The sequence below is a fragment of the Macrobrachium nipponense genome, chromosome 10 (assembly GCF_015104395.2).
Source record: "Macrobrachium nipponense isolate FS-2020 chromosome 10, ASM1510439v2, whole genome shotgun sequence".
NCBI lineage: Eukaryota > Metazoa > Arthropoda > Malacostraca > Decapoda > Palaemonidae > Macrobrachium > Macrobrachium nipponense.
In genome coordinates this window covers 108,564,709-108,589,104 of record NC_087204.1, presented here as the reverse complement: position 1 = coordinate 108,589,104, position 24,396 = coordinate 108,564,709, and the positions used below count along the sequence as shown (strand labels likewise).

General features: G+C 35.3%; 1 protein-coding gene across 2 annotated transcripts in view; it reads left to right on the top strand.

The window, feature by feature from the left end:
- Positions 1-24,396, top strand: part of LOC135223882 (kinetochore protein Spc25-like) — a 115,298-nt gene that overhangs the window by 46,408 nt on the left and 44,494 nt on the right. Inside the window, exon 1 of one of the 2 annotated variants that reach the window (XM_064262795.1) lies at positions 21,341-21,494. The exons of the other annotated variant lie outside the window; for it this stretch is intronic. The gene's annotated coding sequence lies outside the window, so the exon portion shown is untranslated. Of the gene's footprint in view, positions 1-21,340; positions 21,495-24,396 lie in introns of those variants that run through there. 2 annotated transcript variants of the gene reach the window in all.

The following is a 24,396-nucleotide window of genomic DNA, read 5'->3' as shown; positions in this document are numbered from 1 at the left end:
TTTTTTTTATGTCACATTCATCTCTGTATTAATTTTTGGTGTGTTGTCTGAACTTTTGTTATCCAGATATGAGAAAGAATGTAACTTGATATAAAGTTCAAAACGTAACCACTTGTTTATATAGTAAAGTTTGTCACAATGGTTTTTCCAAAACTCTCTCTCTCTCACACACACACACAGCTACTTAAAATAATACTCAAAACGCAACCACTTCTTTACAATATAGTAAAATTTGCCAAAAATTATTATTCCAAAAGTTTCCTCTCTCTCTCTCTCTCTCTCTCTCTCTCTCTCACACACACACACACAGCTACTTAAATAAGGCTTAAAAACGCAACACTTGGTTTATGTAGTAAAGTTTGGTCACTTGTTTTGTAAAAGTAGTTGTTTTCAAAAATTTATTATTCCAAAGGTTTCTCTCTCTCTCTCTCTCTCTCTCTCGTCTCTCTCGATCTCTCTCTCTCTCTCTCTCTCTCTCTCTCTCACACACACACACACACAGCTACTTAGAATGAGACTCAAAACATAACCACTTCTGCATACTGTAAAGTTTTTACCCAAAAAATTCTTTGTCCAAAAGTGACTCTCTCTCTCTCTCTCTCTTCTGTGTGTGTGTACGTAATATAATGATCAAAATGAAACCACTTCCGTATACAGTTAAAGTTTGTGCCCAAAGAATTGTTCCAACAAGATCTCTCTCTCTCTCTCTCTCTCTCTCTCTCTCTCACACACAGCTACTTACTTAAGTAGGCCTAAAAAAATGTCATTCATAAGTCACCAATTGGTCCCTTCATATCCTGGGTGCTCTGTGTAATTAAAGAATCCATCGATCTTATATTGACAGTCAGTGCATTCGTGCATGACATTCATGTTCGTGCGTTACACTCAAGTCAAACACCTCAGTCACGTGGTCAAATATCCTTTTCTTTTCCAATGACACTTGACATTTCATGCTGTTACAATATTTTCAGACTTCCTTTTTTTCTTCTTCTTCTTCACGAAAACGGTTTGTTTAATTTTCTTCGTCAAATAAGACGCATTGAAATTCTGCCCTAAGAAAAAAACGTCACGATGATGTATTATATATATAATATGTACTTTAGATTTCGTGATGTTTATTCATTAGTATTACCTGTGTGTGTGTGTGTGTGTGTGTGTGTGTGTGTGAGAGTTGCACTAGAGTGACTGTCTGCATCGAGAGAGTCACCATAATGGGTCGGTCGGTCTTCATCATTTCACTAACTCGAAATCAGATTTTCAATAAAAACAAAAAAAACAACGTATATCCCCTAAAATCAAACCAGAAACAATTTCACTGACGTTCGCGATTATTCCGATTCGCCAGAAAGAAAAGAAAGAGAAAAAAAAAAGGGGAAAAAAAACGATTTAAAAATTCGTCGACATCCGGGGGCGCGAGTTACGTCGCATACCGCCGTTATCCAACATTTCCCAACAGCAGCGCATAAGTGGTGGCAGTTGAGTCGCCGTAGTGGCGCAGCCTCGATACAGTGAACGTCGAGGTTCGTTAGCGGGGCCGGCGTCGAATTCAAATTTCAGTGTTCGTTTTGCCGCCGTTTCAGCTGCTGTGAAGACTTAACAAAAATATTCATTTTTATCAGTTAGTTTTGTTGTTAGTGATGTAATTGTGATTGTCGTCGTTGTTCGTGCTAATAAATTATGTGACTTCAACACAGCTCTAATGGTCTATAACGTATAAGCAATCTATTAACTTCGTTATGTTTGACATAAGTTATTTACAAGTTCATCAACTAAGTAGATATTGGACTCGTGAACGAGTTTCCCGGAAGAGAGAGAGAGAGAGAGAGAGAAATATTTCATATCCACTCCCCCGCTGCTGTCTTTTCTCTGTCTGTCTGTCTGTGTTCACGAAAAGAGGTATAGTTTACTATAGAGATCTCAGCTGACATCCAGGCTCAGTGAACGAGCAAATACATTCATTAAACTTCAAGCGAAAGCCCACATCGAGGGCATGAAACATATGAGAAGGATCCAAACACTACATTACAACAACTGACTCGAAGAACGAGTCTTCAAATTGCACTTGCTTGCTTGCTTGCGTGTGTGTGTGTGTATGTTGCACGTATACATTTGGACACATCCTGGAGGACATTTACATTAAGTTTTTTTAGGTAAATGCACTTAAACTTATATATATATATATATAATAGAATATATAATATATATATATATATATATATATAATAGTATCAATTCAAGCTACAGTCCTTTAATATCTAAAGTTCACTTTACCTCCCAAATGATATATTTTCATATATGTAGCCGAAGGTTGGGGAATTTTTAAGTTTGATAAGAATTTCGTCCCCCCATGGGTATCCTTTTGACCACATCCAACCGTCCGGACGGGGACGAAATCATGGACAGTCAGTGGACGCTATCCAATCAGCCACATAGACTGCATAAGTTCATATCGATTCTGACCTTACAAATCAGCCCTCCATCTGGATGCTTTCGTAATTAGAATCGATATGGAACCCCGTTTCTACCATGTTGGCCAATTTCGAGCGTTTGACAGCACGTAGCTCTTGTTATGAATTAAATTATCACATCGAACCGTGATTTCCTATATCAATTTTCAACGCTACAAATGTCCTTTAATATCTAATTCACTTTACCTCCCAAATGATATATTTTCATATATGTACCGAAGGGGAATTTTTTAATTGATAATAATTTCGTCCCCCATGGTATCGAACCACCGTCCAAGTGGACGGGGACGAAATCAGGACAGTCAGTGACGCTATCCAATCAGCCAACAGAGACGCATAAGTTCATATCGATTCTGACCTTACAAATCACCCTCGATCTGGATGCTTTCGTAATGAGAATCGATATGGAACCCCGTCTACCGTATTGGCCAATTCGAGCGTTGACAGCAAGTAGCCTTTTGTTATGAATAATTATCACATCGAACCGTGATCCATTTATATATCAATTCAAGCTACAAATGTCCTTTAATATCTAAATTCACAACTTTACGTTCTCCCAAATGATATATTTTCATATATGTACCGAAGAAGGGGAATTTTTTTAATTGATAATAATTTTCGTCCCACCCCCCATGGGATCGAACCCCACCGTCCAAGTGGACGGGACGAATCAGGACAGTCAGTGACGCTATCCAATCAGCCAACAGAGACGCATAAGTTCATATCGATTCTGACCTTACAAATCACCCTCGATCTGGATGCTTTCGTAATTAGAATCGATATGGAACCCCGTCTACCATGTTGGCACAATTACGAAGCGTTTGACAGCACGTAGCCTTTTGTTAGAATATTATCACATCGAACCGTGATCCATTTATATATCAATTCAACTACAAATGTCCTTTAATATCTAAATTCACTTTACCTCCCAAAGGATATATTTTCATATATGTACCGAAGGGGGAAGGTTTTTAATTTTTTAATTGATAATAATTTCGTCCCCCCTGGGATCGAACCACCGTCCAAGTGGACGGGGACGAAAATCAGACAGTCAGTGACGCTATCCAATCAGCCAACAGAGACGCATAAGTTCATATCGATTCTGACCTTACAAATCACCCTCGATCTGGGATGCTTTTCGTAATTAGAAAATCGATATGGAAACCCGTCTACCATGTTGGCCAATTCGAGCGTTTGACAGCACGTAGCCTTTTGTTATGAATAATTATCACAATCGAACCGTGATCCATTATATATCAATTCAGCTACAAAATGTCCTTTAATATCTAAATTCACTTTACCTCCCAAATGATATATTTTCATATATGTACCGAAGGGGAATTTTTTAATTGATAATAATTTCGTCCCCCCATGGGATCGAACCACCGTCCAAGTGGACGGGGACGAAATCAGGACAGTCAGTGACGCTATCCAATCAGCCAACAGAGACGCATAAGTTCATATCGATTCTTCACCTACAAATCACCCTCGATCTGGATGCTTTCGTAATTAGAATCGATATGGAACAACCCGTCTACCCATGTTGGCCAATTCGAGCGTTGACAGCACGTAGCCTTTTGTTATGAATAATTATCACATCGAACCGTGACACGGTTCGATGTGATAATTATTCATAACAAAAGGCTACGTGCTGTCAAACGCTCGAATTGGCCAACATGGTAGACGGGGTTCCATATCGATTCTAATTACGAAAGCATCCAGATCGAGGGTGATTTGTAAGGTCAGAATCGATATGAACTTATGCGTCTCTGTTGGCTGATTGGATAGCGTCACTGACTGTCCTGATTTCGTCCCCGTCCACTTGGACGGTGGTTCGATCCCATGGGGGACGAAATTATTATCAATTAAAAAATTCCTTCGGTACATATATGAAAATATATCATTTGGGAGGTAAATAAAGTGAATTTAGATATTAAAGGACATTTGTAGCTTGAATTGATATATAAATGGATTCACGGTTCGATGTGATAATTATTCATAACAAAAGGCTACGTGCTGTCAAACGCTCGAATTGGCCAACATGGTAGACGGGGTTCCATATCGATTCTAATTACGAAAGCATCCAGATCGAGGGTGATTTGTAAGGTCAGAATCGATATGAACTTATGCGTCTCTGTTGGCTGATTGGATAGCGTCACTGACTGTCCTGATTTCGTCCCCCGTCCACTTGGATGGTGGTTCGATCCATGGGGGACGAAATTATTATCAATTAAAAAATTCCCCTTCGTACATATATGAAATATATCATTTGGGAGGTAAAGTGAATTTAGATATTAAAGGACATTTGTAGCTTGAATTGATATATAAATGGATCACGGTTCGATGTGATAATTAATTCATATATATATATATATTAATTATATATATATATATATATATATATATATATATATATACATAGAATATGGAAGAATTGGATACAACGGATTTGTTATACATCGCGAACCTCTCTCTCTCTCTCTCTCTCTCTCTCTCTCTCTCTCTCTTCTCTCTCTCTCTCTCATGACATTGATCTAATTCTTGCTTTTGTCCAGAGTATCTCGAATAATTGGCATAAAAACTACTGAAAAACTCATGTAACAAAAAACTTTATTACTGAATTAGAGTAAAAGATTATGGAAATATAAAAAATAAATGCGAAGCATTTTACATCTAATCCTTAAAATAATGTAACAGATTAAAACTCCTTGTCATTTATGGGTTCTTCATAAGCTTAATCTATTCCCAAGTGGTAAATATATGTGTAATATAATTTTATAACACTTTGGAGGAGACAGAAATGTATGGGAAATATGACACTTTCCAAAACAGGGTATTATCGTCTTTCTACACTTACATCTTGGGATATGATTTTTGCTGAAGAAGTACTGAACATTTTCCAGACCTACTGATGAAATATTAAACATTTTTGAGACCTGAATATTTTCAAGATTTCCTGATAAAATATTATTTTCTAAAATTGCTGATAAAATTACTGAATGTTTTCAAGAATTCCTGATAAAATATTATTTTCAAAAATTCCTGATAAAATTACTGAATATTTTCAAGATTTCCTGATAAAATATTATTTTCAAAAATTGCTGATAAAATTACTGATGTTTTCGAGATTTGCTGATAAAATACTTAATATTTCCAGACCTGTTGATAAAATACTGAACATTTTCCAGACTGTTTGATAAAATACTGAACATTTGCAAGATCTTCTGATAAAATAGTGTGAACATTCTCAAGACCTGTTGATAAAATACTGAACATTTACAAGGCTGTTGATAAAAATGTTGAACATTTCAAGGCCTACTGATAAAATATTGAACATTTTCAAGGGCTGCTGATGAATATTGAACACTTTCAAGGGCTGCTGATAAATACTGCACTTTTCCAGACCTGCTATAAGAATAATTTTCAAGATCTGCTGATAAAATATTACACATTTTCAGATCTGGTGATAAAACATTTGAAAAATTTTCCAGACCTGTTGGATGAAATACTGAACATTTTCAAGACTTGTTGATAAAAATATTGTACATTTTGTTTTGAGTGTCTTGGCCATGTTAAGTTAAGTCATTCATGTACTATATCATAGCCGCATGACTCCCATTACTGGATACCTAAACATAATACAAGTCCTTCTCGATACCCAGTGCCCCAAACATGCCCTCTCGACTTCCTCAACAATTTCAAATATCGGAATGACGGAAACTATCTGAGAATAAGCCAAACCAGAGGGGTACTGGGCACTCTCAGTGTACTGAGGCCTCTCTGGGTGGGGGCACGTAGGGTTTGGCCTGCCCCTCGTAGGTCACCCGGGCCATGAAGCCGCTCTTGGGATCGGCGGAGTACGTCACCACCTGGGTTCTCCCCCCGTCGGGTAAGAGGACGCGGTACTCCCCTGGGTAGTCTGTTGGCCGTCGGAGTAGCCGCTGTGCCCGTGTTTGTTGCCCAGCAGGGAGTCGGAGACCTCGTACCCGAAGTTGTGGGCCTGAGTTCGATAAAGGATTTATTAAGTAGAGAAATTAATAAGTGAAGATGTTATCAATCAATAAATCTAATAAATAAGTTTATTATTAAGTAAAGATATTGTTAAAGAAAGGAACTATTGATTAAATTAATCATTGAATAGATAAATTATTAAAGATATTAAAAGAATAAATTATTAAAGATATTAAAAGAATAAATTATTAAAGGTATTAAAAGAATAAATTATTAAGAAATTACTAAATAGATAAATTATTACAAAAATTATTAAATGAATAGATTATTAAATACAGAAATATCAAATGAAGAAATTAGTAATAAATAAAATATAAAATAATAAATGTTAAATTTAAAAAATTACTAAATACGGAATTATTAAATATAATATTAGAATAAAGAAATTATCACGAAGTGGAATCAAATGAACATTTACCACCTACATTGGCGTTCCATGGTACGTCGAGGGGGACATCGCATGTTCCCCATGGCCCCGGGAGGCCCGTATAGATGATGCCCCCTCCTTATTGACCTTGACCTTCTGCCCCTGTGTAAGTAGGCGTGCCCTCGCCGTGATAGCCCCCCACTGAGGAGGCGTGATGGAAATTGGCGCTGTTCTGTTTCTTGTACACAGGGGCGGCTTGGGTGACCGTGACCTTCTTCTGACCTTGATTGCCCTGGTCGGGCCTGGGCAGGCACGTGGCCAACGCGCAGACGCAACTCAGCAACAGAACCTGCAACGGGGCAAAGATTCGTTAACCCTTTATGTGTCAAAATTACCTTCGAGATGGAATGAAATTCGCCATGAATATTGTCTCCAGAAATGGAATGACCCCACCTGACCTGACGTGTTCGATAATGTCTCAATTAAGTCATTGTAGCTGACATGCAAATGATAATGGTCCATGTCATGAATGATGATCTGGGAAATTAGTAACCATATGTTAGATATTCAGTAAGTTATTAGAAATAATTATTGCAATATCTGTTCAGTCCACTATTTCTTGTTTTCTTTCAAAGTCTTTTCTTGTAGCATTTTTATTCGTAATTTTCCAATTGACAAAATTTCGTATTCATAATAGGAAATTTACTACAAAAAAAAATACTTTAAAAAGAGTGCCTTGCAGTGGTTAAACTAGAGAGAGAGAGAGTAAGGTTAAGAGAAATGAGAAGAAAATCAAGTCAAGGTGTTTTCGAGTTAATTACAGACTTGGTTTTGGTGTTATTGTTTTATTTGATTTATGTTACTATCATCATCATCGTTGTTTGCTCCTGATCCATTCGTTATTCTGATCTAATATTTTATGTCTTTTTTTTTCTCTGTATTTCCAGTTACCTTCTTTTACTTCAAATGAATAATAATAATAACTGACACTGTCTGAATGCTTTTCAGATCCTATACAAATATTGTAAGTCTATCACTTTCTTAACACATTATAAATCCTACGATAATGTTTTTACATCGGATACTTTCTAAGCGCGTTTCAAGTCCTATAAAACGTTTATAAATTCATTACTATCTAAACGTATTTCAGGTCCTATAAAAACATTTATAAACTCATTACTTTCTGAAAATGCTTCAAGGCCTATAAAAACGTCTATAATCCATTAATTTCTAAAAATGCTCCAGGTCGTATAAAAAAACGTTTATAAATCCATTACTTTCTGAACGTATTTTCAGTTCCTATAAAAACATTTACAAATTCAATACTTTCTAAACGCTTTTTCAGGTCCTATAAAAACGTTTCTAAATTCATTACTTTCTAAAAGTGCTCCAGATCCTGTGAAAACGTTTATAAATCCAATACTTTCTAAAAGTGCTCCAGGTCCTACAAAAACGTTTATAAATCCATCACTTTCTAAACGTATTTCAGGTCCTATAAAAACGTTTATAAATCCATCACTTTCTAAACGTATTTCAGGTCCTATAAAAACGTTCATGAATCCATTACTTTCTAAACGCGTTCATGTCCTATAAAATCCTATACAAACGTTAATAAATCCATTACTTTCTAAGCCCTTTTTCAGTATATGGAAATGTTTATGAATCGTTCACTTTCTCAAAGCATTGCGGATCTTATAAAATGTTTATTAATGTGTCATTTTCTAATTGCATTGCGATTCGATCAGTTTCTAATCTCATTCCAGATCCTATAAAACGCATTTATGCATCTGTCACTTTCTAAATATGTTTCAGATTCTATCAAATGTTTATAAATCTGTCACATTTTAGACTTCAGAATCATAGGCCACTTTTCAAAACGCATTCCAGATCCTATAAAAACATTTATGCATCAGTCGCTATCTAAATAAATTTCAGATCCTATAAGATATTTATAAATGTGTCACTTTTTAGATTTCAGATCCTATAAAAATGTTTAAAACACAGGTCGCTATCTAAATGTGTTTCAGATCCTAAAAAAATTTTTAAACATAGGTCGCTATCTAAAATAAGTTTCAGATCCTATAAAAAGAAATTTTTAAACATAGGTCGCTATCTAAATAAGTTTCAGATCATATAAAAATTTTTAAACATAAGTCGCTATCTGAATGTGTTTCAGATCCTATAAAAATGTTTAAACAGGTCGCTATCTGAATGTGTATCAGATCCTATAAAATGTTTAAACATACGTCGCTATCTGAATGTGTTTCAGATCCTATAAAAATGTTTAAACATAGGTCGCTATCTCAATGTGTTTCAGATCCTATAAAAATGTTTCAACAGGTCGCTATCTAAATGCGTTTCAGATCCTATAAAATATTTATAAATGTGTCACTTTTTTTAGATTTCAGATCTATACAAACGTTCAAAATATAAGGCCACTTTTCAAACGCATTTCAAATCGTATAAAAATGTTGAAACGCAGGTCGCTATCAAAATAAAGAGTTTCAGATCCTTTAAAATGTTGAGTCATCTGTAATTCTTTTATTGTTTAGAATATATAGTACAAAAGAGGCCGCTCTCCAAAACGCTGGCCAAATCCTATTAAAACCATTTCTAGCGCGAATGATCTTTCGTAGCGGAAGATGCCCTTTTCCATAGCGAAGTTCGAGCTGAAAAAAACACATGAAAAATAAAATAAAATCCTGTATTTTGCGAAATACGAAAAGAGGAGTATATATATGATTTACGACACGTTTACATGGCTGTTTAACACTTTATTACAACTTTTTACAGCGCCGACCTCGTTTTCCTTTCCTCTGTTTTTAGCTGATTTATGAGTTTTTTTCACCCGTCAGTTTTCAAACGCTTAAGGGAAGAAAGATCTCTCCCCCCCAAATGCGGGCTCGTTGCATACGCGCATGCGCCTGGGCCAGTGTTAGAAATTCGGGACTTAAATATTTATAAGTACATTATATATATATATATATATATATATATATATATATATATATATATATATATATAATATATATATATATATATATCTATATATATATAATATATATCTATATAATTATTATTAGAACAACTTGGATAGCTTGTTTTTTTGTATGCATGAGATTAATTCACTGTTCAGACCGTTAAAGTGAATGTAGCAGTAATCACTGACTTTATATATATATATATATATATACTATATATATATATTATATATATATATATATATATATACATACGTATATATATACACACAAATTTTGATAATCAAATTTTGACGTTTGTGATTGTTGTGTGTGTGTATATATATATATATATATATATATATATATATATATATATATATATATATATATATATATATATATATATATATACACTCACGAACGTCAAGTTTTGAGTGTCCAAATCTATAATAATAATCATCTCAATTATCTTCACAGTTAGATTAATCCTCCCAACTCAAAAAAAAAAAAAAAAATCCGCACAAGATCCAACTATTTACAGAGCACTTCGGGAAATCAGTTTTCATTCCAGCACTACCCAGAGAACCAAACTTCCAGCAGCACTTTTCCAGCTAAACAACATTAAAAACCAACAATCTCTGCTTTCGGGTATAAAGTATTATATCACCTGGTTCTTCATCTCCGTCCACTAGCTTCCAACTAAATGATACCTGTTCCCACGTGTGATTCTTTCTTATATTGACACATCAGAGGAAAGTTATCAAAAAAAAAAAAAAAGCTATTTCAAGTGTCACCGAAAATCTCTCGAGATGGTATGTCACGTGACGGTAGGTAGGTTCGGGTTAAGAAGGCATTAGTTTACAGTGCATTGTAAAGACGAAATTCCTCCTTTTAAGAATATTGCTGATTCCAACCTTATACGCTTGGGGCTGTTTGTCATAGGAGACTGCGCATTGAAAAGGCAGACCTTTTCTCTAAATACGTGACAACGTGACTTTATGAAATATTAGTTTTTATTTTTTATTTTTTCACTTTTCAGCGAATGTCAGGTACGTCGCAAACTGAGAAAATGTAAGAAATGCAAAGAGCGAGAGAGGGAGAGAGAGAGAAAGTAAATATATTTCACCGGCATGTTGTAGAGTAAGTTATGGAAAAATGCAGAGAGAGAACAAATATATTTAAACCGGCATGTTCCAGAGTAAGTTATGGAAAAAACGCAGAAAGAGAGAGAGAGAGAGAAAGTAAAATATATTTCACCAGCATGTTGTAGAGTAAAATTAGGTAACATGCAGAGAGAGAGAGAAGAGAGAATATATTACACCGGCATGTTGTAGAGAATGTTATGGAAAACGCAGAAAAAGAGAGAGAGAGAGAGAGAGAAATATGTCACCCGCATGTTGTAGAAAAGGTTATAAAAACATGAGACAAAAAGAAAGAGAGAGAAAAAAGGAGAGCACGAATGTGAGAGAGAAAGATATCTCGACCGGCATGTTGCAGAGAAAGTTATCATCTTCATAAAGTAATATTAAGCACGTAATCAAGACTAATAACATCAACTCACTACATAGTAATTACATCGCTTCAGCAAACACATGAGTCGACTGACCGCTAGAAGCTTTCGTCGAGTTTGAGAAAATTTTGAAAGTACGCCATTCGCTTCGTTGTCTGGGAACCCATTTAGCCTCTGACAGCGTTTATAGTATGCGGGTTATTTTCTTCAGGGGATATTCGTCAGTATATGGAGCTGATCTGGAAGCTTTGGCCGTGTACCGCTATTTGCTCCTGATTGGACAGGAATAGATTTCGAAGATCTCCCCTTATTTATCTATGTACTCAGTTAATTTACCTATCTTTGTTTGCGTCCACACACACACTACAAATATATATCTATATAATATATATATATATATATCTATATATATATACATACTGTATATATTATATCTATATATATATATATATATATATATATATATAATATATATATATCCTACATATATATATATATATATATTATATCTATATAATATATATATATATATATATATATACTATAGATATATATATCTATATATATATCCTTAAATCCACGGTAGAAAAGTAAGTGAAACAGGGACTTGGAACCAGTATAATGGTGTGGTGTATTCTACATTTTCAAGTTCACACTGAATAAAATAAAAAAGTTGACAGCCCTCTATATACAGTAAGAGAGGGCAAGGTCAACTTCTTTTTATATTCGTTGTGAACTTGGAAATGTAGAATATACCACGAAAGTACTTGTTCCAAGTCCCTGTTTCCTCACCTTTCTAACGTGGATTTAAGGATGTTCTCAAGTACGTGTTCCTTCGTGCTTCTTTGGATATAGCTACACACACACACACACACACACACACACACACACACATATATATATATAATATATATGTATATATATATATATATATATATATATATATATATATATATATATATCATATCTTAGCTGACTCCGACTACCGCAGGCGTCTATAACTACCAGATACCTTATTCAGTGTTTAGGTCAAAAATCCTCGTCCCCCCCCCCCCCCTCCTACCCCACGCACAAACACGCACAATCATTATGAATAATAGAACATTGTTCTCTTTCAATAAATCATTATTAGTAGCAAAACTCTGCTTAGTCAATGATTATTTCAACAACAACAACTACTACTGTATAAGTTATATACTATATATATATATATATATATATATATATATATATATATATATATATATATATATATATGAGTGTGTGTGTATGCATACATGCGTCTATAAATATTGATACACACACACACATATATATGTATATATATTATAATATATATATAATATATATATATTATATATATATATATATATATATATATTTGTGTGTGTGTGTGATAATCGTAAGTGCCCCCCCCCCGAATGAAAGATTTCTAGATCCGCAACTGCATTGCAATAACTCGCTTAATTGAAGAAAATTCCCCAAAAATAATAAATAAATGAATAAATAAACAAAAAAGTAGGTGAATGGCTACTGCCCTATGGTATTTCTCTGTACGGTTTTAAGATCCAGGGGGACCCTCACGGCTCTCTTTGCCCTTGGGAAGAGAAGAAGGTGAGCTCTGGATGAAACTATAGGTGGTTCACTTAAGGTAGATTCTTGGATGAGCCCTATGCTTGCGAGACGTTTGTTCGTCGGCCGCTGATTGGCTGGTACCGGGAGGTAAGCAGCTCCCAGCCAATCAGCGGCCGCCAAACCAACGTCCCGTAGGCATAATGCTCAACCAAGAATCTACCTAAAGTGAACTAGCTATACCTCGGGTTATAGCAGTAATGGTAGAACTGATTTCCCTTTCCCTTTTCCCATTTTGTAAGGAGCCCTGGGTCATAATCCGTCATCATCCACGTGCATTGTTGAAGTCTGCTTAATATGTTTACCTGAGGATAAGTCAGCTGGTCGTAATTACTCGTGAAATCGAAAACCAGGATTTCAGGGTTATGCACAACCATTAGATTCATTTATTTACTTTCTGCATAAACAACATTTCATTCCGGCGAACGCATAAGTAAAATTAGCTTAGTAAAGTCCTTAAAAGCTATGATTATAAAGGGGAATCCCGGGCACCATGTGAATTCATTGGACGTGGATTCCTAATGTGGATTCTATCAAATTTTATTAATGAGAATCTTTGGACATCGTGTGAAATTCATTCTCATTTTGGCATTGATAATAAGGAGGTGGCCTGTTATGGAAAATGCTGATTTCTAATGAGGAATTGACCTAATTCGGTTATTTCTGTTAATCAAAATTCGATTTAGACTTCCACGTCGATTTCCAGTTATATTTAATTACGTGTGAATTACCCTACAGGAAATGCAAAAGTAATTTGATTGCCTGACATTTTTTTTATTAACAATGATAGTATTACTTCAGATGGAATATCTCTGTCCTTTAGGCGAGAGCCATAAAATTGAACTGTTATCGTACGCCGGAATTCAACATTATCTAGATTTAATTTCACAAGCCTTTTACAACCTCCAATTTTTAATATTATTGGTAACTGATGTTTTTTAACTTGATTAAACTACATTTTTTGTGAAAAGTATATTGCCTTGGAGAACGGCGTTTTCTAATGGCATTTTTTTCAAAAATTGATTATTCAAACCGTTGACGATCATACTGGAGAACAGCGCTTTCTAATCACGTATTTTTCAAAAATACGATTATTCAAATTGACGATATCATATTCCAGCATCGCAAATCACACCTTTATAGGTTTTTACCATACTAGTTGCAAGAGAAACATATTTGCCTGGAGAACAGTGCTTTTCAATCACGTATTTCACAGAAACAATTGTTCAAATTGACGATATCATATTCCAGTATTGCAAATCACGCCTATAGGCTTTTACAATAGCCACTAATTGCAAGAGAAGCTTATTAGCCTGTAGGACAGTACTTTCTAATCACGTATTTAGAAAAAACGATTATTCAAATTGACGATATCATATTCCAGTATCGCAAATCACGCCTATATAGTCATTTACGATACTAATAGCAAGAGAAACATATTACCTGTAGAACAGCGCTTTCTAATCACTATTTTTCAAAAAAACGATTATATATTCAAATTGACGGTATCATATTCCAGTATCACAAATCACGCCTAGGCTTTTACAATACTGGAGGACAGTGCTTTCTAATCACGTATTTTACAAAAAAAAAAAAAATCCATTATTCAAATCGACGATATCATATTCCAGTATCCCAAGTCAGGCCTATATGGCTTTGACAATACTGGAGAACTGTTTTCTAATCACGTATTTAGAAAAAAAAAATATTCAAATTGACGATATCATATTCCAGAATCACAAATCACGACTAGGCTTTTACAGTACTGGAGGACAGTGCTTTCTAATTACGTATTTAATATATATATATATATATATATATACTATATATATATATATATATATATATATATATATATATATATATATAATATATATATATATATATATATATATATATATATATATATATATATATATATATATATATATATATATATATATATATATTCAAATTGACGATATCATATTCCAGTATCGCGAGTTAAGTCTACAGGCTTTACAATACTGGAGGAGGACAGTGCTTTCTAATCACGTATGAAAAAAAATCGATTATTCAAATTGACGATATCATATTCCAGAATCGCAGATCAATAGAGCCGTCACGAGTGAGAGAGCTGATTTTGTGACTGCTCGTTTGCTCCGCTGCCTTCGAATTTCTCTCTCCGATAATAAGCGAAGTCGTTCCTTCGCTGCCCTTTTTTTCTCTCTCTCTCTCTCTCTCGCGAACGTGAGCTCTCCTCTTGGAGAATTTTCCACTTGTTCTGCTCTCCGAGGTTTATTTTGCAATTTACTATTTCCTAGTTTTCAGTTTTCTTTTCCTTGGTTCTGTTCCGGGTTTCTCGTCTTCTTCTTTTTCCTCTTGTTCTTCTTCTTCTTCTTCTTCTTCTTCTTCTTATTATTATTATTATTATTATTATTATTATTATTATTATTATTATAACTTTCTAGTTCCTTTCTTGAACGTGTTCCGGGTCTAATTTCTTCTTCTTCTTCTTCTTATTATTATTATTATTACTATTATTATTATTATTATTATTATTATTATTATTATTATTATTATTATTATTATTATGTTCACTTTTAACATCGTTTGGTTTTATACTTGTCCTATTTATTTCATTAGAATTTTCAGTCTTTTATTTTGTGTCTTTCTATACAAAATATAATCCTATGTAATTTCTTAAATTTTTCTTACGATATCTTTTTTATTTTCATATTTCAAATGTCTTATTGTTTTCTTCTCATGTTATCCTAAATCTTAGTGTATTCACTTTTAATTTTTAATCCCATAACTCTTTGTTATTATTTTTCACGTTGTAACTTTTCTTGGTATTTATTGCAGTATTCTCTGCTTCTTTGCTTTTCTCTTCATTTTAGTTTCTTTGCCCTCATCATCTATATTTATCCATTTCTTAATCATTCCCCCCACAGTCTTTCCTTTTCTCCTCACCGTTTCCTTAGTAATATTCCTCATTTTTAAGTTCTGTCATCATTTCTTTGTACGTAATATTCCTTTTGTTGAATTCTGTCATCATTTCTTAGTAATATTCTTCTTGTTTAAATTCTGTCGCCATTTCTTAGTGATGTTCCTGTTTTTTAAATTCTGTCATCATTTCTTAGTAATTTTTCCTCTTTTTAAATTCTGCCATCATTTCGTTAGTAATATCCCTCTTGTTTTAAATTCTGTTACGTTTCTTAGTAATATTCCTCTTGCTTAGATTCCTGTCATCATTTCTTTGATATTCCTCTTTTTTTTTTAAATTCTGGTCATCATTTTCTTAGTAATATTTCCTCTTTTTTTACATTCTGTCATCATTTCTTTAGTGATATTCCTTTTGTTTAAATTCTGTCGTCATTTCCTATAATATTCATCTTGTTTAAATTCTGTCATCATTTCTTGTACACATTCCTCTTGTTTAAAGTTTAAATTCTGTCATCATTTCTTAGCAATATTCCTCTTGTTTAAATTCTGTCATCATTTCTTAGTAATATTCCTCTTGTTTAAATTCTGTCGTCATTTATTAGTAATATTCTGTCATCATTTCTTAGTGATATTCCTCCTTTTTTAAATTCTGTCATCATTTCTTAATATATTCCTCTTGTTTAACTTCTGTCGTCATTTCTTGGTAATATTCCTCTTGTTTGAATTCTGTTACGTTTCTTAGTAATATTCCTCTTGCTTAGATTCTGTCACAATTTTCTTTGCCATTTTTGACAAAGAATACCCAATGAGGGGAAGTGCCCATAGACGTAATTTTTTTTTATAGGAGTCTATTAATAGGGGGCACAGCTGAATATGGGGAGGCACTGGGTATGCACGAATTATAATACTCATTCTTTTTTTTTAAGTCATATGGAAATATATTGAGGCTGCTTTAAAAATATTTAAGCGTATCAATTTGTGAATTACATTTTTTATAAAAGAAAGAAAATTTACTTATTTCTTTACAGTTAATATAGTAAAATTCTATTTATCTTCGTATGAAAAACAAAAAACAGCCAAACTACTTGATGTAAATAATAATAATAATAATAATAATAATAATAATAATAATAATAATAATAATAAAATAATAATAAAATCCTCATAGTAGCACGAGTCTTCAAATGGAGAAACAAATCCACAGTTATGTTAAATGTATATACATATATTTAAATTCAAAAACTTTAAGGATAGCTTTCCTTAAAGTTTTAAATTTAAATATATATGTTACATTTACTAACTGTGGATTTGTTTTTCCAATAATAATAATAATAATAATAATAATAAAATAATAATAATAATAATAAGAATAATAATAATAATAATACCCTAATCCAGACTGTAAGGATTGTATCTGGGGACATCAGGATGGAGTTTGGAATAGGAAAATGCGCCTTAGTCAACATACAAAAAAGGCAAAGTAACGAGAACTGAAGGGATAAAGCTACCAGATGAGAGCAACATCAAACACATAGATGAGACAGGATACAAATACCTGGGAATAATGGAAGGAGGGATATAAAACACCAACAGATGAAGGACACGATAAGGAAAGAATATATGCAGAGACTCAAGGCGATACTCAAGTCAAAACTCAACGCCGGAAATATGATAAAAGCCATAAACACATGGGCAGTGCCAGTAATCAGATACAGCGCAGGAATAGTGGAATGGACGAAGGCAAAACTCCACAGCATAGATGAGAAACCAGGAAACATATGACAATACACAAAGCACTACACCCAAGAGCAAATACGGACAGACTATACTAACACGAAAGGAAGGAGGGAGAGGACTACTAAGTATAGAGGACTTGCGTCAACATCGAAAACAGAGCACTGGGGCAATATCTGAAAACCAGTGAAGACGAGTTGGCTAAAGAGTGCACTGGGAAGAAGGACTAATAAAAGTAGACGAAGACCCAGAAATTATACAGAGACAGGAGAATGAAAGACAAAACAGAGGACTGGCACAACAAACCAATGCAAGGACAATACATGAGACAGACTAAAGAACTAGCCAGCGATGACACGTGGCAATGGCTACTGAGGGGAGAGCTCAAGAAGGAAACTGAAGGAATGATAACAGCGGCACAAGATCAGGCCCTAAGAACCAGATATGTTCAAAGAACGATAGACGGAAATAACATCTCTCCCATATGTAGGAAGTGCAATACGAAAAATGAAACCATAAACCACATAGCAAGCGAATGCCCGCACTTGCACAGAACCATTACAAAAAGAGGCATGATTCAGTGGCAAAAGCCCTCCACTGGAGCCTGTGCAAGAAACATCAGCTACCTTGCAGTAATAAGTGTATCGAGCACCAACCTGCGGGAGTGATAGAAAACGATCACGCAAAGATCCTCTGGGACTATGGTATCAAAACGGATAGGTTGATACGTGCAAACAGACCAGAACGTGACGTTGATTGACAAAGTCAAGAAGAAAGTATCACTCATTGATGCCGCAATACCATGGGGACACCAGAGTTGAGAGAAAGAAAAAAAAAAAAAAGGGAAAAAATGGATAAGTATCAAGATCTGAAAATAGAAATAAGAAGGATACGGGATATGCCGTGGAAATCGTACCCATAATCATAGGAGCACTAGGCACGATCCCAAGATTCCCTGAAAAGGAATCTAGAAAAACTAGAGGCTGAAGTAGCTCCAGGACTCATGCAGAAGAGTGTGATCCTAGAAACGGCACACATGTTAAGAAAAGTGATGGACTCCTAAGGAGGCAGGATGCAACCCGGAACCCCACACTATAATACCACCCAGTCGAATTGGAGACTGTGGTAGAGCCAAAAAAAATAAAAAAATAAATAAATAAAAAAAATAAAATAATAATAATAATAATACTTCATGAACTCAAAGTGAGGGGGCACCAATTTCAAATGGGGAGCACGTCCCCCTCCCCCCCGCCGCCACCGCAGTTACGCCGATGCCAACTGCGCACCTCAAGCAGAGAAACTGAGCAAGCAGCCCTTTCACGTCCAATTGATGATGGCTGCATGTCCGAACAAACTCCCCCAACCACGATCAGTTCGCGGGCGTGAGTTACACTCGCCACTACTTTCTAGTTTTTTCGTTTCCATTTTCTGACTTTCCAAACTCTTTTACCAGTTTAGAATAAAAATAAGAAACCCTTAAAGGAATCTTTTTGAGTTTTGAATCGATGGGCCATATACTAAAACCCTTTCAGCAGTGCATGAAACAAATGTTAAATTTACTTTACTTTATTCTTCCCGCCACTGGCCAGTGGCATAAGGCTGATACAATTCCTCTCCATCTGTCCTCTATCTCGAGCCATTTCCCTCGCTTCCTCTGGGTTCTGGATTTAATCTTCAAGATCTCTGACAATTAGTCTATCCACCTCGTTTCTTGGCCTACCCAACCATCGCATCTTGCAACGGTCTTCTTCCTATTTGTACTGATCTCAGTGCTCTCCTGGGGTCTCTATGTTAAGTTAAACTCTAAATTTTAAAAACTACGTTACCGCGACAGTTAATTTTGTCGGTAGGTGTGGTTGTTTGATAATGTTCACAAAAGATTAACGGTAAATACTGAGCAACGATAGGTGGTACCTACATTGTATTTGTAAATGGTTTGCCATTTTTGAGATAACGTAAAATTTTTTGTGTTCTGTATTCCAATTTTTTTTAATCGTCATTCAGGTTACTTTACCGTTACATGTAGACTAAAAGACGTCGTAAAAATTACTGTTATCCTTGATTAACCTGGAATTCATTTTTTTCTTTTTAAGCCACTGCTTAACCTAAAGATATATCTCTCTCTCTCTCTCCAGTCATCTTTGTCTTGTTTCTCCGTGTTTTTTTTTTTCTTTTTAAGCACCTCTCATCATTTGTTTATCGTCTATCCCATGCATCTCAATACAATTGTGTCACTTTGGAGTGCCTGCAGATTTCTTGTTTAGTAGGAAGATGTTAGGCCTGTAATTCTTTCCCGTATCTCGGCTCGTGTGCGACTATCATTCATCAGTAACCTAGAATTCATAACATAATCTGTTACTCGCTATTATGTAGAGATTTTCACTAGTATGTATGAATCAGTCGTGGCTTGTTTTTCATTGACAGTATTGACGTAACGTTAGAGAATCCATTATTGTTATTTGCCTTTTTGCTATGTTTAATTCTATCAAATTATTCGCGCATTAAAATCCTTGTATTTTTTAATGTGTCCCGTATGGGACCACGTGACTTTCATTGTAGTATCAGTTTTCTACAGAGATGTTCAGCAATGTCATTTAATTGTTGAAACATCACACTGTATATCTGATTTAGTATATTTTTTATAATAAAACTTGTAAAAATTTAGTCCCATTTCACTCGAACCTTGCTCATGGTTTGGTGACTGGAAATTAGGCTCTGACTCTCCATGTACGGAGTGCTCTATGAGCAAGAGCCCGTGCTGGCATAGGGCCAGCTCAATCTCAAACAACTGCTCTCTCCAACACCGTCCGGTCCCGGAGACCACCAAAGCTCGGTCTGTCATGAGGCAAAAATTCGTGACAAGTTTTCTATATTGCAGTATATTTATTTGATTAAGAAAGAATGTGGTTGAGGTAGGACTAAACTAATTTATTATTACCTGCTCTACTGGATAACCTAATAAACAACATTAGCTTTAATGATGAGGTTTTAGGTTAGAAATTTAGATCCTATCTTCATCTTTCGCTTTTCTTAGTTATTTTTGCTAACCAAAATGTAAACAATTAATAATTTTCCAAATCTGAAAGATACATGCACTACTAGTATTGAGCAACCATTTTTAAACATATCGCCCTAAACCAAAGCGTTGTTTAATTCAATCGCATTTATGCTCAGTTAAGATTCAGTTTATGCAAGTCCTTAATAAGTACGAACTACGAATATTGGTAAACAAAAACTATAGCGGGAAGGAGCCAGTCAGAGACGTGCTTGTTCATTATTTCCAAATCATGTAGTACTAAATTTCACCAACGAATAGCTAATTAAATAACCTTATCACTGCTCAATTTATCATGGAACTAGAAATGAATAGATAAAAACAAAACCAAATAAAATCCTATATTTGAAATTTTTTACAAGCACTATCTATGAACCCACACGATCACATTTATTATGGAACAACATGCATCAATGTTGCCATACGTAACATATATAGAAACATTAAATATAAAATGTTTGTAACTAATGTTACGTGTGGCGACATTGATGCCAGTTGTCCCGTAATAAATGTGATCGTGTGCAATAATAGTTCTTGTTAATATTCAGATGTAGAATATTTTATGCAAATGTAATTTATTTCTATTTTCGTTGATAAAATGAGCAGAATAAGATTATTCAATTAATTAATTACGTCGGTGAAATTCACATCAGATCTGGCAACACTGTTCAGAAAACACGTCTCTGATTGGTTCCTTCCCGCTAATGTTTTTGTTTACAAATTTGAATCCCCGCCATTCTCGACGATTGCACGAGTGCCAGTGTTAGGGTGTTATTTTGGCATTTGCTAGCGATGCATATGAAGTTACCGTGAATTTTCTGAGATATTTGTGAGTATGATAATGTATATGAGTCACGCCATGCATGAAATAACTGTATTATCTAAGATATGCAAGATTTTTCGTAGCTTACAGTTTGACGGGTGTCAGTCGTGCCAGATCCCAACAGCGAATGATCTACTACCTAGGCTAATAAAAAAGATGGTAGATCTAGGGTACTAATCTGCGGCGGCCTAGGCTATGGCAGTTGCGGGTTTTCTATGCAGTTTTTACCTACTGAACAAGAATTAACTCCCAGGGGCCAGTACTACCTAAACACGGCAAAATACATTGGACGCCCCAATCCCTAGTGGATGTCGTATCCGCGGTTACGTTCCTTGCAGTCCGTGCTGAATGCTTCTGTAGAAATATAAAAAAGACATATATTTAAGCTCTTTACTGTTAATTAAGGGGGCTGGCTGGGGCAAGAAGCATCCGGTTGGGGAAGGCACTGCCTCAGCGCTTTGTAGCCCTAGCCTAAATAAAGATTTAGGGTAAACATCACAGCAGGCAAGCAGGCCACCTACAATCACACCTAGCCACCCTTCGAAAAAGTACATTATAACGCGTCCTGACACCCGAGATGGGCATCAGTCGCGACTTGTTGTTGGTGAGAAACGGAGCTAAAGACCTCTACTCTCCTTTCGAAGTAAGTATTTTCTCCAAAGTTAGAAATTAAGGCCAAATTTTAAGATTTAAACAGAGGGTACTGAAAATGGCGCCCACGGCAGTGGAAATCTCACCAAAACGCTTTAGAAATTTTTACTTACAACTAAAAATGTTTCGAAGATTGACGCCATCTCGATGTTTACGGAGTCGCTTGTGTCCACAAACTTTCCATTTCCTGTGATAAATCCGCACACCACTTGTACCCACAGACGCTGGAAGCACTTTTATCACAACAATCGAAACACGATTTCTCACCAACAACAAGCCAGGAGTAAACAGCTGTTTTGGTAGAAGATGAGGAGAAGCTGCTCTTAGCTAATTTTTAAATAAGTAGTAAAACATCAATATTTTACATATTTATGATGATTAATTTGAAAATATTCGTTATGAAAAAGTAACTAGACTGACTCAAATTTAAGTAATTATTTTTCTGAATTAGAACGTTCTTTTAAGTTCTGTATTATGAACGTCACGACATCTTGACTTTCGTACCTATTGTAAATAATTGCTATACTCAACTGTCATTGCAGAACAGATTTACCAGTTATTCATGCAGATTGTTATCAGCTATATACATGTAATTGTTATAATCGTAATGCGCATATATATCTTTATTATTTACTTTTTGGATATATGAAGATGTTTTACTGCTGGATTATCGCCGTAGTGTGACGCAATCGTTTTCGGTCCATGGGCCTCTGTGCTGTTTTCGCACATTAGAAAATTATGGGGCCGAATTTGCAATGACCAGAAAGTCGTTTAAAAGAGGAAAGTTAGCATTGAGGGCATATGTTTTGACTGAGAAAAATACAAATTTATTCAATAGCTAGCTTGTAAAAATACTTGGTTATAAAAACTTGATTGACAACTAAGCAGCATGTCTACTATGGGTTTTCAGAGACAGTGCAAGCACGTTTTTGGGCAATACCTATTTCTGTAACGAAAACTCTTAACAGAACGAGATTTTGCTATAGTGCATTACACCCAGTGCCGTAATTTATAAGGGTATCGTGAATCACTAATCGTACAAAGATAACGACACTTGTCCTTGTACCAAGAGACAAAAACTCCATTATGCAGAAATGGATACGAACACGCGTATAAGCTCCACCTACCCTCCCTCCCCCCCCCCCCCCCCCCCACCCCCCCCCCCCCCCCCCCCCCCCCCACCCCCCCCCCCCACCTACCGCCGCCATCCCTTTTCTTCTTCGTTCCTCCGCCTTCCTTTCCTCTCTCTCTCTCTCTCTCTCTCTCTCTCTCTCTCTCTCTCTCTCTCTGTTGCCATTCGGTATGTGTTGACCCTCCAAACTGGGTATAAGACTACACACAAAACGTTGAAATTGGTGAAATTAGGCTATGTATTGGAAGTATATATACATAAATATTAAGCAATTTTTATCATTATTGCATTACTATGACAACTAGAATTCATGGAAACAGTTTATAACCGTTTAAGCGTCACCCACGTAATAATATGTTTACCGCGATCTACTCTGGTAGCGCCTTCAACGGGTATTACGTTCAAGACTTTAACTGTGCTTGTCAAGCCATCAGCCCCGTAATAATACGTTACTCGTATAGAAAGTGTAGGAACATCATTTGGTAACATCTCAGCACATGGGAAACTTATTTCCAGCCTGGCAACTCTTTCCTGGTGGTCGCTTATGCTAGAAAACTGCCTGTCCCTGTGGTTTTCTTTCAATACGTCTTCGGGCGTTTATCGAGACAATTGGATTTCGCGTCTTTCACAATGAATGTCCCAAAGAGGAGGCATATTTCTTCAGGTGAGATCAATCAAATACTAGATGAGGAGTGTGATATTGATAACCTATTTGATGATGAGAGCTCTAGTTCTGAATCCTCCAGTGATGATACAAACTTTTCTTCCAATTGCGGGAGTGAAGATGACTTTTCTTTGCCGAGTGACTGGACTCAGAGAGAGAGAGAGAGAGAGAGAGAGAGAGAATTTCCTACAGTTAATTACAGTATGAATAACAAGCATAAAAATCAATATTAACTTTGAAAAACTATCATCGTTGCTATGATCGCTGATTACAAAAAAAGCGTGACGGTAACGTTAGCAGCGACTCATCAGGGGGCGGACGCTTAACAGGATAATAATGGAACGGCGTATGTGGTGAAGCCTCCACTAATGTGGCAACGATGATTTTGCCATTCTTAGCATGCAAACATTAAAGCATGCAAACATTAAAGGTTACATTTATTTCTGGCATACGATTATTAA